Source organism: Polistes dominula, unplaced genomic scaffold (assembly GCF_049000335.1).
Source record: "Polistes dominula isolate Pdom_NZ unplaced genomic scaffold, Pdom_raw_medaka contig_15, whole genome shotgun sequence".
In the NCBI taxonomy this organism is placed as follows: domain Eukaryota; kingdom Metazoa; phylum Arthropoda; class Insecta; order Hymenoptera; family Vespidae; genus Polistes; species Polistes dominula.
This window is the reverse complement of record NW_028300915.1, coordinates 2,885,447-2,901,837: the sequence shown is the minus strand read 5'-3', so window position 1 is coordinate 2,901,837 and position 16,391 is coordinate 2,885,447. Positions and strand designations below refer to the sequence as shown.

The 16,391-nt window shown below is 24.9% G+C and overlaps 1 long non-coding RNA gene across 1 annotated transcript; it reads left to right on the top strand.

Moving 5' to 3' along the window:
• The first annotated feature begins 2,174 nt into the window (after positions 1–2,174).
• Positions 2,175–13,891, top strand: LOC149033166 (uncharacterized). Its single transcript, XR_016175882.1, has 2 exons — positions 2,175–2,500; positions 10,858–13,891. It is a non-coding gene; the product is annotated as an uncharacterized LOC149033166 (long non-coding RNA).
• Positions 13,892–16,391: the final 2,500 nt, after the last annotated feature.

Sequence of the window (16,391 nt, the reverse complement as noted above, 5' to 3'; positions counted from 1 at the left end):
TTTATTAGAAAAAAAAAAACAACAACAATTTAGATGCATACGTGATAATTAAGGATATAAATATATCCCATATGTTTAGATATTACCATAACATTTATAAAAATAACATTATATTTATGGGATTGTGTCAAGTTACGATTTAAAAATATCGACCATGACGAAACGCGACTAACGATTTTTCCTCGAAATCCTGTGTCGCATCTGCGTACTTATTTCCAGCTTGTACACCCTTCGCTTGAGAAAATCCAACGAAATTTGACAATACCTCCAACGGTTAACTCGTGAGAAACATCGAGGGAAGGAAAGAAGTCTTTTTAAAAAGGAGAGCATTTTCTTCTTGCCCAGAGGAAGTTTCGTATTATTAAAAGAAAAATACTTTTCCCACACCCCCTCCCCCCATTTTCCTTTCGATCAATTATAAATACATACACACACGTATGCATGTATACGTTTAATCTTTATTAAATTAACGAATTTATTTCAATTTTTTTGTTCATACGGTCTCGATCGAAATCCCGCCATTTTTAAAAACCCGTTTCGTTTGATATTACGAAAGGGATGATGATGATGATGATGATGATGATGATGATGATAATAATGGTGACGGTAACGACGATGATGTCCCGAATCTTTCCCACAACAAAAAAATTTAAACAAAGTGAACAAAGATGAATGAATGAAAAGACGTTCCCACAGTGTCCTTATGGTGTTCTTATTATGTAAATTTTGAGAAGCACGTGCCTCTCTTTGGTAACGTCTTTTCTAACAGAAGGATCACGTAGTTTCTTATATTTTTATTCTATGAAAGAGAAAGAGAGAGAAAGAGAGAAACGGTTCGTGGATAAAAATGGTCAACGTCTAGTAAGACCCGTGTAACTGGATATCAAATCTTGCCCAAGGGCAATTCGCACGGCTATTTAAATTACTGTAAGTGAACGAAGCAAAAGAAAAAAAAAAAATAACAAACATCTAACTTCCAGTTCTTTCGAATTTAACTGCACATTTCTATTTTAAAAACAAGTTCAATATATAACGTTCTCATTCATTGTGTGTAACATTTTTGAATTATTAATGAAATCAAATGACCGTTGAATTAATTCATATGCATATATGGTATATGTAATTTCATATTTTTAATTAAATATTGTAATATATGATTGGTTATTTCTATTCAAAAATGTTTAAAAGAATTTATTTTCATTAATAATAATAAAAATATTAAATTTGTCAACATTTTAACCCTTTGAGTGCTGAATACTTGCAACCAAAATGTTTTGTAAGGACGGAATAATTTATTAATAATAAATCTATATTTAATAATTAAAGTTTTTCTTTTTGTGTGAATATAATTTAATTAATTAATATAAACATTACATTATTTTACATTAATATTAACAAACACGTATATGTGCATTCATAGTACTCTAAAGGTTAATTAAATCGCATTGAAATATAACAAAATATGTATACACAAATAATATTTTATTTTATTTATTATTAATAAAATAATTGAAAATAAAAAAATATATCAAAGATGAAAACATTTCTAAAAATAATAATAAATTAAAACGTCAGTTAGACGTAGGTCGGTTATAGGCACGGATAAAATCAGTTTATCTGAAGCAAGGAGAGAGGAGCACCTGGAAGTTAAGGGGTGGGTCCTGTTGGTGAATCTGTAGGGTAAGTTCCCATAGTTGAAAGGAAAGGAAGGGAAAAGAGAAAATCGAAGTTTGACGCAAGCAACAGGCACTACTAAACTTAGGAACAGGTATATAGAACCTACTGACGACGGATATCTGTTAGAGGGTCGATTTCTCCCCCTTGTCAGGGTGAGATCACGAACATTGCTTTGGATTAGGGGAAAAACAGGACCAAATGCAGAATGAGAAGTAGAAGAAGCAAAAATAGTAGCAGAAGAAAAAGAAGAAGAAGAAGAAGAAGAGGAGAAGCAATTAAAAAAAAAAAAAAGAAAATAAAAGGAAAGAAGGGAGAGACCGGTCCTGCAGAAGGTAGTATTGTGTTGAGCCCTTTTTCCCAGGACCTTCCTCTCTCCCCCAAGTGTACGAATGAGACCCACATGTGTGTCCTTGGGTGGGGCCCTACTTCCAAGGTATATAAGGACTGGCAGTGGCAAACAGAAGCACAGAACAGCTCGATCATCTGTGGAGAGAGCATCGAGAGAACATCGTGAGAGCATCGTTACAAAGTATTGTGGCTCTCTCCTCTCTCTCTCTCTCCCCCACTCCACTTCACTTCAATCCTTTCTTTGCAATCTTTATCATCGTCATCGTCATCATCATATTTGGACATTTTCTCAACCATAACGGGAGTTAGCGAGAAGGAAGAGCCATGATCTATCAACGTTGTTAACACGATAAACAAAGAAGAAGAAGGAAGGAAGGAAGGAGGAATCATGATTCATATATCTAATCGGAGGTGTTCCTATTATTTTTTCTGTCGCAGATCTATCAAACTATTTACTTGGAGAATACTATAATGGGTGAGTCTTGTCTCGGCTTTTTTATTTTCTTTATTTTTATTTTGATACAACTATTCGGCATATACGATTTTGGTGCTTCGATAGACTAAGCTAAAGTTTGTCATATTTGACATGATTTATATATAACATTGGTTATTTTATATTTTTGGATCTATTTATATCTACGTTGTTCTGCTTCGTGAATTATTGATAATATTTTTTATTTTATTCAAAAGATCTTTAGTATATATTTTTATTTACAATATAATATATAAAAATTTAGTATAGATTTTATCAGAATTATTTACGAAACAGAATATATCGTAATAACAAAATTATATTCGTCTAAATTGTTATTCGAAATTTTATCACTCGGCCCTACTCTATCTAGGTACTAAGATCCAATCAAAATTATTTTCTGATCAAATTATCATTTCAATCATTGATTTTTATAATTTTTTTATTTTTTCAATTTATTTTCCTAGTTTTATTTCTTTTTTTTTATCTTATCTTTCTTCTGATTTCCTTTTTTGTTTATTTATTTTCTTTTTTTCTGTTATGTTAGCTCAGACTCACTGTGTCCTTTCTTTAGTTTATTTATTAATTTAAGTAAATGTTTATTTGTTTATATTTTAATTTTATTTAGTTTAATTTACATTTGTTTCCCTATAAAAGATGCACCAAGCACATACTCTCACGCACACAAAAAACTTGTCCATTAGAAAAATAGATAGAATGTAGATTAAACATCTGAAACATTATTATCATATTTTGAACCATTAATTTGGTAAACTTGATTTCTTTTTATTAGTTGATATATATATATATATATATATATATATATATATATATATATATATAAATATAAATGATAGATTTAATAAAATTTATTCAACAGTTGTGAATCATGTACACGCGTAATATCTGATCAATTTTATTTCTAATATCGTCCTGTACCTTTCACAAACATTACATATATATATAAATATATATAGACACTAACTATATTAGAAATCTTTTATATTAGAAGTAGTTATATGAAAAAAAAAATCAAAAAAGATAAAGTATTACGATAGTTTGGCACGGTAGTGTAAAAAAACATAATAATTCCTAATAACGTAGATCATAAATAAATAAATAAAAATAAAAAAGCAACAAAAGTCATACCGAGAATGGCAAGAAATGAATTTAGTTTTCATTTACGTATATTACCTGCTGCACGTTGTATACATTTGTTTATTATTACTATGACTAATTATTATTATTATTACTTTTTATCTCTTTTTTACATTTTCGAATGTAAGCACGCCGCTTAGTAGTACCTAAACACATTACTGTTACTGTACATTTTTCATAAATAATCATTGGTCTCGTTAAAATCATATTTTCTTCTTTTTTCTTTTTTCTTTTTTCTTCTGTTCTAAAATAGCTTTTTTTTTATATCGAGCCTAATAGCAAAGTAGTTATATATAAAAAAAAAACATAATAATAATAATTCGAACCACATGATGCATCCTGTAGTATTATATATAAATTTCATTTCTACCGTAGTTAGTGCTCAAAGATTTCTTTAAGAACTCGTTGGACTTTGTTTTTATCTGTGGATGTCTTTTTTTTTTTTTAATAAAAGAAAAAAAGAATATTACAAAAAAAAAAAAATAGAAAGGAATGAATGAAAAAAATAAGAAAACCAAAAATTAACACCGTTGCATGTGAAAGTATAAATATTACATTTTTATAAATACAATCCTGATGAACGGTTTTTTTTATCCTTTTTATAATTACAATAAAAATATATATATATATGTATTCATATATATATATATATATATAAATATGAAAAAGAGAGTAACACAGATACAAATACATAGAAAAAATAATAATTTATTGAAAGGCATATCACATTGGATATACTGGCCAAGTTGTCATCAAAAACAAACAAACAAATAAACCAAATTTTTTTGTTTCAAGTCTGGCAGATCTTAAAATCATCTAGAGCATTTTTATAGATTTTTTTCTTTCTCTATATATATAAATATTTTCATCTTTTTCTATTATATTATTTTTATTCTAATTAATTTACATACATATAAATATATATAGAAATATTTGATAGATGATATTAACATGGTCGACGACTGAAGACATTGTGAGAAATCTTTTATTGAAAAATGTGATTATAGTTTATTATTATTATTATTATTAAAAAACTTAGAAATTAACAATTGCACAAGACTGATTTATATTAAACACGTTAGATTTTATTCTTTCATAACACAGTCCTCTTTTTCATCATCATACATTGAAATGATTTCAATATCACGTAAATGCAATAATCAGAATGACATAAAACCATGAAATACTTTGTATTCTGTAACCGTGACATATATTTGCCAATTTATTTTGAAAAAATAGAAAACATATTCAATAGAAAATTGTCTTTTAAAATAAACTACTAATCAAAATCCATCATTCGTGAATTAAACGTTTTCAGAACATAACAATATAATTACACAAATATAGTCACTTTGTCATAGAATATTAAACAAGTATTATGACATAAATGCAACTATAAATGCAAACACAAATAAAACACAATTATGATTTAGTTAATAATTAAAAAAATAGCATAGTTGTTCGATTTGATCAATCACGTTGAAGCATATTTCATATTTTGACATTTTCTAAATTTCGATTGATTTTGAGAGAAACGTGAAACGTAATTTACAATAAAAAAAAAAAGGTACTCTGTTTTTATCAAATTCAAATGAAATATCTGGATAAATAATATTTACAGTATTAGAACAAATTTTTAAATAGATCAATCAATTGACAAAATTTTATCAATCAGATTAACAAAAAACATATTGCATCGGATTTCAAAAAAAAATTCTTTTGGTTAAAATTCATTGTTCAAATTCATTCAAACACGATCAACATTAAACCAAAAATAATAAATTGGATATCATTTTTACATGCAATTTATAACAATTCAAAATTTCATGGGAGCTTTCATTATCTCAGTCATTTTCTCAATAAATTTTTGGCTTCATTTTAGAAATTAATTAAATTTTTCACTGGTACCTTCGATCATTAAATAATGGATTACAATAAACAAATTTTCAGAGATCACTGACATGTTGTAAATTTTAAATAGAACAGATTATATTCGTCAAAATATTTCATTCATACAAATTTATGATCAGACCACTTTCAGAAACACAACAACATTTTAATACATACTTTCGTTTACAATTCAGACCTATAATCATAAACATTAAAAACATAACAAAAAAAATAGCTTATCAATCAATAAAATTGAAGACACGAAAGAACAAAACATTCTTTGGACATAATAATTGAAAATAATATTACAGTAAAATTTCAAATTTCATTTATACATGATACAAAGTACAGAATATATTTCTAAATATTTTAAAAACAAATTTTCAACTATAGAAAATATATAATAAGAAAATAATTCGTAGCTTGGAATAATTAAACATTAAATTAAACATTTTGACAATTTTGAGCAATAGAAAAGAAATAAATCTAAAACTGTATATGGAATAATATGAAACTTAATAATTTGAAACATTTGTGAAACCATAGAAAATATAAATATAAAAATATTGAACTTGGATTACCAAAAAATAATACAACGAATTGATTAAATATATTTCAAAATTTTGATTGGTCAAAAATTAGAAAAATATTTTTGGACATTACAAAAATCTCTCGAGATTATTTTTGGCATCATCAAAATCCGTTTCTATTGGATCAAATATAACAAAATATCAATAATTCTAAATAGTATACAATTTAAATATTACTATTGATAAGGACATAACCAAATTTTGACAATTTTGAGCAATAGAAAAATAAATAAATCTAAAACTGTATTTGGAATAATGTGAAACTTAATAATTTGAAACATTTGTGGAACCATAGGAAATATAAATATAAAAATATTGAACTTGGATTATCAAAAAATAATACAACGAATTGATTAAATATATTTCAAAATTCTGATTGGTCAAAAATTAGAAAAATATTTTTGGACATTACAAAAATCTCTCGAGATTATTTTCGGCATCATCAAAATCCGTCTCTATTGGATCAAATATAATAAAATATCAATAATTCTAAATAGTATACAATTTAAATATTACTATTTATAAGAACATAACCAAATTTTGACAATTTTGAGCAATAGATAAAAAATAAAACTAAAACTGTAATTGGAATAATATGAAACTTAATAATTTGAAACATTTGTGAAACCATAGAAAATATAAATATAAAAATATTGAACTTGGATTATCAAAAAATAATACAACGAATTGATTAAATATATTTCAAAATTTTGATTGGTCAAAAATTAGAAAAATATTTTTGGACATTACAAAAATCTCTCGAGATTATTTTCGGCATCATCAAAATCCGTCTCTATTGGATCAAGTATAACAAAATATCAATAATTTTAAATGGTACACAATTTAAATATTACTATTGATAAACACATAACCAAATTTTGACAATTTTGAGCAATAGAAAAAAAAATAAATCTAAAACTGTATTTGGAATAATATGAAACTTAATAATTTGAAACATTTGTGAAACCATAGAAAATATAAATATAAAAATATTGAACTTGGATTATCAAAAAATAATACAACGAATTGATTAAATATATTTCAAAATTTTGATTGGTCAAAAATTAGAAAAATATTTTTGGACATTACAAAAATCTCTCGAGATTATTTTCGGCATCATCAAAATCCGTTTCTATTGGATCAAGTATAACAAAATATCAATAATTTTAAATGGTACACAATTTAAATATTACTATTGATAAACACATAACAAAATTTTGACAATTTTGAGCAATAGAAAAAAAAATAAATCTAAAACTGTATTTGGAATAATATGAAACTTAATAATTTGAAACATTTGTGGAACCATAGAAAATATAAATATAAAAATATTGAACTTGGATTACCAAAAAATAATACAACGAATTGATTAAATATATTTCAAAATTTTGATTGGTCAAAAATTAGAAAAATATTTTTGGACATTACAAAAATCTCTCGAGATTATTTTCGGCATCATCAAAATCCGTTTCTATTGGATCAAATATAACAAAATATCAATAATTTTAAATGCTACACAATTTAAATATTACTATCGATAAGCACAGAACCAAAAAATTATAAATAAAAAAAAGAAGAGAAAAAAACAAATTATTCCGGCAATATCATCGAAATTCAATTTCAGTGATTTTCCTAAGAAAACAAAAAGTTTACCGGTAACAAATAATAATCAAACATAAATGAATTTGACGGAACATAACCACAAAAACTCTGATTCACTCATATTTCATAAAATTATAAATCAAATCTTAATGAGACCTCCCAATAAATAATATAATTAATAGAAAACCAATTTTGAAGATTAAAAAAAAATAATAATAATAATTTATAATATCAAACATCTCATTGACAATTAAAAATTGAAATCGTGAAAAAAAAAGCAAAGTATGTGTCTCAAAAAAATAACAAAGAAGCTACAATGATTCACATTATTAAATATCAATTTTAATAAACCATTGGATAAATAACCATAATAAAAAAAAACCAGTTGGCATTAAAGAATCTGTTGAATGAAATAATAATCATAATAATATACTAATAACAATAACAACAATAATAATAATAATAACAACAAACAAACAAACAAACAAAATTGAAATGTTTTCTCACTTCCGTAAACAACAACGTGGCAATATGGAAAATAATGTTAATTATACGCATATTTATTCATCCATTGTGTACATACTTCCGTAAGAGCAGCCGGTGTGACGATTATTATTCCTTTTTTTCCATTGACCATTCGAACAACCGGAAGTGAACTACCCCTGGATCGTATTCTCATAGAGTAAATAGCGCGAAACGAACATTTAACCCCTCTCTGATTTCATACGATTCACAAATTATATTCTTGGCATCACTGTTACGGTAGAAGAAAAAGAAAAAGAATAAGAAAAATAGATTTAATTCAATACATTCAAATTTCATTGAAATGCAACCAAAATTTCCAAGGTTTGGACATAACCTAATTCATTGGAATACAACTGTAAATTTTCAAAAATATATTTCATTCGTGATATTCAAAAAAGAAAAAGGAATAATTATTCGTAAAAATATACTTCTTGAAAAATTATTCAATATTATTGGAATATAATTGAACAAATAATACTGAAATTCATTTAAACTGATCATCCAAATCAAATGCATAATTCATTTGAAAAATATCATTCAAATAATAATCAAACAGCAGATGTCCCATTAAAAAATAAACAATCAAACTTTAACTTAATAATAAATTGACAGTAACTTTGTATTAAAGTATATTTATTATTAAATAATTTCAAAATATGATATTTGTAAACAAATTGCATCACTTAAAAAAAAAAGAAAAAGAACAAAGATAGAGAAGCAGGATAAAATCTTTTCAAATACGATTTTCTAGGGGTAGAAATTTCATAACATTTGATACACTTAAAACATTTTTTTCAACCTGTTAAAAAATAGTTTATTCATTCAACCGTACAAAAAAATAGTACACATACCTGCATCATTTACCGAAGATTATGAAAATTTGTTACGAAGTTTCATTTGGAAATTGTTAAATTCAATTAATAATCAAAAAATTAATTCTTTTTGTCATCGAATTAATTGATAGAAAAAAAAAAAGAAAAAAAACAGAGTACCTTCAATTTTGAAATTCTAATTCCATAAAAATTGAATATAAACAGTTTTGATTTTTACATTAAATCTACACCACAAGTAAAAACATAACAAAATTAATAGTACATTAAATTCATAATTGAAAATTCAATAAATAAATATATTTAATCTTTTCGATTAATGATATCAAAAGAATATTTGTTACTGTCGAAATTAATAATCCAAAAAAAAAAGAAACAAATACAAAATAAATTTAAATATAAATCAACAAAAAATGATTACGACACTCGAAGATACTAAAATACCTCGGAAGGTACTAAAAAAAAAAATAAAAAATAAACAACTGCTGATAAATTTCGATAATATTACCAAACAGATAAAAAAAAAAAAAAACAAACAAACAAACCAACAAACAAAATTGCAACCAAACGAAAATTTACAAATTCATTCAAAATAATACACAAAAAACCTTTTTTATTAATCCAATTTAAATAAAAAGTGCATCGAGATAATTCGTCAAGAAAAAAAAATTTCACAAAAATTCAATCCTCAACTCTTAACCCCCTTTTTTCACGAAATTACAACTGGGCCAATTGAAAAATCGGGAAGCAGAGTGACAAAAATAAAAATAACGATTACAAAAATATTTATAATACAAAATACGTGCAGAAAAATAAAAAATAAAAATAAAATGAAAAAGGAAAACAGATGCAACGAAATAATTATGAAGAATTATAATACAATTCGTGAATTCGAATAACAAAACGGAAACGAAGATATCGTGTTCTTCTCTGAAGTTAGCAAATAAAAAAAGAAAGAAAGAAAGAAAAAAATAAAAATAAAAATAAAAGAAATCTGATCCTCTGACCGAATAAAATGACAAAGGGCTAACGAACACACGTAGATACACACAAGCATACATATATACACTCAATATACATATATATATATACATAGTGTGTAGGGAATATAAGAAACGACAAAAGGATTAAATTGACCCTACCTCGAATAAAAAAAAAAAACGTCCATTCTCGTTTCTCTCTTCAACCATTCTGTAGAAATGCACACATACATAGAAATAAAAGCAACCTAAATACATACATAACCTCAACCCATTCTCCAGTTCGGTGATGTAATTTTAGAGGTTCTCTCGAAGAGTAAGAAAACAAGAATGCCAGCCAATCAGTCAATCACATAACCTTTTTTTTATATCAAACTTCATTCTGAACTAATGCAAATCGTGCACGTAAAATACCGACTTGTGTTCATACAAATCCCATCAATACAACCCTTAAAACTAACTAAAAACTTTTTACAACAGGCCTTCGGGTATTTTTAGAATATAATCAAAAGTACAATTGTGTCTACTGTAGAAAATTTCTTTGAACAACTTTCTCTCAGTATACTTTTGCTTATTATACTTTAGATCATTTTCTATTTTTCTGCCCAAATACTTTCATCATTTAGCAATATCATCGTTATAGTTTCATTATAGCAATTACAAATAATTTTCAATGCCTTATTTATACTCATTTACATGTAAACCCTTTTTAATTTCAACCTTCTATCCCCTCCCCTTTATCCCCTAGTGTGTTTTTTTTGTAGCTAACACTCACATCTTTTTAGGTTAACTGTTGGGATCAAGAAACTGCAAGGAAGGAACGTCAACAGGACTACTACTTTACTTGGGATTTAAAGGAGCCAATCGAGGATGCAGAATCAACCGGATGCAGCTACTACTCTAATCAATATAATAATTATTCGAAAAGAAGAAATAATAAAGAAACATGAAGAATAATAAGAAGAATATTCAAGATTGTATTACATCTGATTCAAAGAAGACAATGGGATATGATCAAAATGATAATCAAGAAGATTTAACAAAGACTCTTCCAGATGATCAAGTGAATTAATTTAATATTCCGAATAATTATCTCTCTGAATACTTATATGGGGAAACATATTTATTTAATGGATAGCTATGGAATTTCATCGTACTCAATTGACCAATCTCCTTTTTTGTCGTTGTTGTTATTATTAATTGTTGTTGTTGTTATAATCACAGTTAATGTTACATTAGACTGAACAAAAAAAAAACAATTTTCATTTTCAAGAATAATACCATCAAACTAACAATTGTGGAAAGAAAATAATGTATTGACGATGGTCTGTGGATGCTTGATAATAATCAAAGATAATAATCCTTTTAGAAAAGATTACACATGGAGGCATCACAAAAATACAATTTTTTTAAAGTAGACGATCAAAACTTAGTCAATACACGAATTGAAGTTTGCTGATACAAATTGATGAAAAAAAAAAGTTACATCGAAATATGAAGGAAAAAATACGTGAAAGATCGTTGACCATAGAAAAGCAATAGTATGGTTTATATTAATAAAAATATAATCAAAAAAAAAACGAAACCAAATTCCAAAATAATATCAAAAGAGAATCAAATAAACTAACATGGCGAAAATAAAAAAAGGGAAACCAGTAAATCCAATTTTACTGTTTCTAACATTAATAATGGGAATATTGAATATCAAATAAATCAAATGAATAAAAATAATTGAAGATAATCGAAAATAATCCAGTAAGAAAGATGAAATTCAAAAAAATCAATTGTACATTTTGAAAAAAGAAAAGGAAACCAAACAAAAGAAGAAGAAATAATCGTACAATGAACTCCATTGATAAAAATATTTATCGATTAAATCTATATCGATACATCTATCATAATGTCTACAAACAAAAATGATAAAAAAAGATAGAAGAAAAAGAAAGCATATTTAATCGAAATATCTACAAAAGAAATAAAAAAGAAATGAAAATCCCAAAAGAAGATAAAGAATAAAAATTCAATGAATTGAATAATTTGAATGAAAAATATCAATGTAGCAATAAAAAAAATGAGATAGTTGAAAAAATATTGAACAAAAATCAACGCTGCACTCGTAGAAGAAAATCAACAAAAATAAAAAATAAAACAACAACAAAAAGAAACCCTCTTCCCCCCCCCCCACCCCACCCAAAAAAAAATACAGAAAAAGAAACGGGAATCTTTTCAGACCGTAATTCTTCGATACATTCATTAAATGATCTTCAATGACCAGAATAAAAACAAAAAAATAACAAAAATACGTGCGAATAAAAACAAATCAGATATTTTCATTAAAAAAAGGTGTCCAACTTGTACCTCAAAAATAATCAAAGAATTTCGATGAAAAACCCACTTTGAAGTATTCACTTCGTGGCATCATCGTTTTGGTAAATAAAAATATTTCACAGCAGTTGCTCTAGAAAAAAAGAAAAAAACAAAAATCAAAATCAAAATACGAGAAATAAATATTCGATCGTTTGATGATTCAAAATCGAATAAATAAAAAAACAAACGATGATCTAATTAAACTCAGGTGATCTAACTTGAGATAAAAAAAAAAAAAAATCATTTGAAGAAACAGAATTTTACTCACACTCAGCTCAATAGAATTTTGCAAATGAATTTCTACATGAATTATTATTATAATTTACAGAAATATTAACCAAGATTCTTCGTACACATATAACCATGCACATCAAGTATACATTTTTCTTTATAGAAGAAAAAAGTTAATTAAAAACAAAAAAGGAAAAGAAGAACGAAAGAAGAAGAAGAAGAAGAAGAAGAAAATAAACCAAACAAAAAATGATAAAACACAAAAAAGAAACAAATCGATCATTTTTCTTCGTCTTCTAATCAAATATATACATAAATCTATCAGAAAAATAAAACTTCACTTTATATATCTGTTTCTAATCTCGAGCATCACATATTTAATCGTCGTATTTGAATTCTCGTTGGATTCAATGGAAATAAAACAAAAACAAAAAAACAATCTACAATGTCGAACGAGTCAACTTCATGCAAAATAAAAATAAAAAAAGAAGAAAAAAGAAAATGGAAAAAAAAATGGATAGAAAAGTTCTGACGTCATCAAACGATCATCATCATCATAACCAATAATAATTCTTTTTATTTTAATCTTGCAAAGAAACGCATAAATACAATTTCTCATCGTTAAAAGTTCATCCAAAATGACACGAAAATAATTCACACAAATGAATATGCCCCTCGATATTATTTTCAATCGAATTATATGAAATTATTTGAAGAAGAAAACAAATTATCGTCACGATATTCAATTGGCCATTTGATAATAATAAAATTTATAATCTCCATCGAAATGTTTCATTCGATTCAAAGAGTCAACAGATTTATTGAGCCAAAATATTTAATATTTTATTCACAGTGAATAATAAAAATAATAGAACGGAATGTGTTCGAATAATAGTCTGCAATATATTGAGTCTAAACATATACATAGATATATGTGACCTATATTGCAACTATGTTTACACATTTATACTATTAATTACATTTTATTACGATACAAATTATAAATAGTTTTGATTAAAAAAAAAAGAAAAATCCAATTCAGTATTAATTACATAATAATAATAATAATAATAATAATAATAATAGAACGGAATGTGTTCGAATAATAGTCTGCAATATATTGAGTCTAAACATATACATAGATATATGTGACCTATATTGTAACTATGTTTACACATTTATACTATTAATTACATTTTATTACGATACAAATTATAAATAGTTTTGATTAAAAAAAAAAGAAAAAATACAATTCAGTATTAATAACATAATAATAATAATAATAGAACGGAATGTGTTCGAATAATAGTCTGCAATATATTGAGTCTAAACATATACATAGATATATGTGACCTATATTGTAACTATGTTTACACATTTATACTATTAATTGCATTTTATTACGATACAAACTGAAAATAGTTTTGATTAAAAAAAAAAAACGAAAAAATACAATTCAGTACATCGGGGCAAAATGGAAGAAAATAATTTCATCAAAAAAAGCAACATCATCTAATATTTTTGCAATATTTGTTAATAGACAAATTATCAATCAACGTCTGATCGAATGGATGATGCAATGAACAAAATGAAACGAAACTAAACGAAAAAAATTAATAATTAAACGTGTCATCTCTATTAAAACGTTCCCTACAATTTCAAAATCAAACTGAATATAAAATTACGTGAGATAGGAAACAAAGATAATTATCAAATATAAACTTGTTTACAAGAAAGAAAGAAAAGTAAACAAAAAAACATCGAAACAATTCTCATTTGTGATATCAAAAAAGTTGATGAAAATTGTTCGAATGTAAAACGTGGAGCACTGCTGATACTCGACAAACAAAACTACTATCAAAATCAAACAAATCATCAATTTATCAATAATTATTCTAATCAATAAACAATAAGGGTCTCACCAATGAATTTCAAAAAAGATTCAAATTCAATATACAAATTGTATAAGATAAAAAATACTTAAGAAGATAATATATTTTGCTTTATCTTACTCGTACACGCACCCCCATCGACGATTAAGATAAAAAAAAAAAAACAAAGTATAATTCTGAGATCAAAAATATTTCAAAGATAATACTCGAAAGAATTAATTAATAAACGAATCAATCTAAAAAAAAAATAAAATTAAAAAAAATAGAAAAATCTACTTACGAATGTGACATCAATTGTCGAAAATGTCAAAACGAAAACATACAGAAATATTTCAAACGAAAAACAACCCTAAGAATCGAGAAATAATTTCAAGGATTTAATGTTTATTGCACGTAAACGTTAGAAGAGGAAACATGAGGGAATTAATCATCAATCATCGTGGGATTTCAATTTTGAAGATTGGCAAACATCGTGGGATTCATTCACAAATAAAAAGTAATATATTTGTTCTTTTTATTTCTTATTATTATAATTAATTTATTTAATTTTATATTATCCTGCTCGACATACAATATTTATTTGACCAAATAATATTTCAATAATAAATGATAGAATATTTTTACGAAAAAAATACAATTGCAATTTATAATTATACATTTCTGACCAATATTACTAATTCAAATGATATATTATTAAAAAAAAAAAATAGAATTAAAATAATATTGAAACATGAATTATATCACCAGAGTCGAGCAGGTAAAAGTAATTTAGATTTTAATTTTATATTACAAAGATTTATAATATATTTTTTTTATTTCGTATCACTTTACGACACTAAATTTATTTTATTTCATTAATTTATATTATTATATTTAGTTTAATTATTAAATGTTATTAATGATAGTATAAAATAAGTAGGCTGATGCTCTCTCCACAAAAATCGTGACAGCTGTTTTAGTCGTAAGCTTAGGATTAAAATTTTAGTTCTTAAAAATTATTTTCTTTTTCCTTTTCTTTTTTTTTCTATTAATTTTTAGTTAATATTATTTTATTGTATTATTATTATTGTTTTTCTTTTTAAATTCAATCACGTATTTTTGTAAAACTGTTAACACAATCGTACCAATTTTGCAATAAGAATTCATCTTACTTCAGTTATTCAAAGATGTACAAACATTTGCGTTTAAATTAAATTACAAAAAAAAAAAAATAGAAAAAACTCCAAAAAAACTTTACATTGAAATAATTATACAAATTTGTCAGAATAAATCAATGTTGTTAACAGTTTTAAAATAATATACGTGTTTCAACTTATCATTAATTTTATTTCTATTCATTTATTTTTCGTTTATTTCGTTTTGTTTATGAAAAAAAAAACAAAGTATACGAAGAAGCAGAAAAAAAAAGAAAACCATAAAAAAAAAGGAAAGAAAAGAAAAATACACTTATCTCGGCAAATGAATCAAAAAAAAAAAAAGAAATAATAATAATATTCCGATTCATTGAATCATTTTATAGAAAAGAAAAAAAACCCCCCAAAAAAAACAAAAAAAAAAAAAAAATAGAAAAAAATAAACCCAAAAAAAAACAAAAAAAGAATGAAAATAAAAATATTCCGGTTGTTATTCGATAAAAATATTTTAATATCTAATCATTGTTAAAGATTTAAAGAAAATGGAGAAATAATTTATATCAAGTACGATATTCGATCGAACGAAAAGAAATAATTATTTTTACGAAATAAAATAAATCAAAAGAAAAAAAAAAAAAAGAATCAAAAATGATTTCAATCGTAAATAATAAAAATACATATATATATATATGTAAA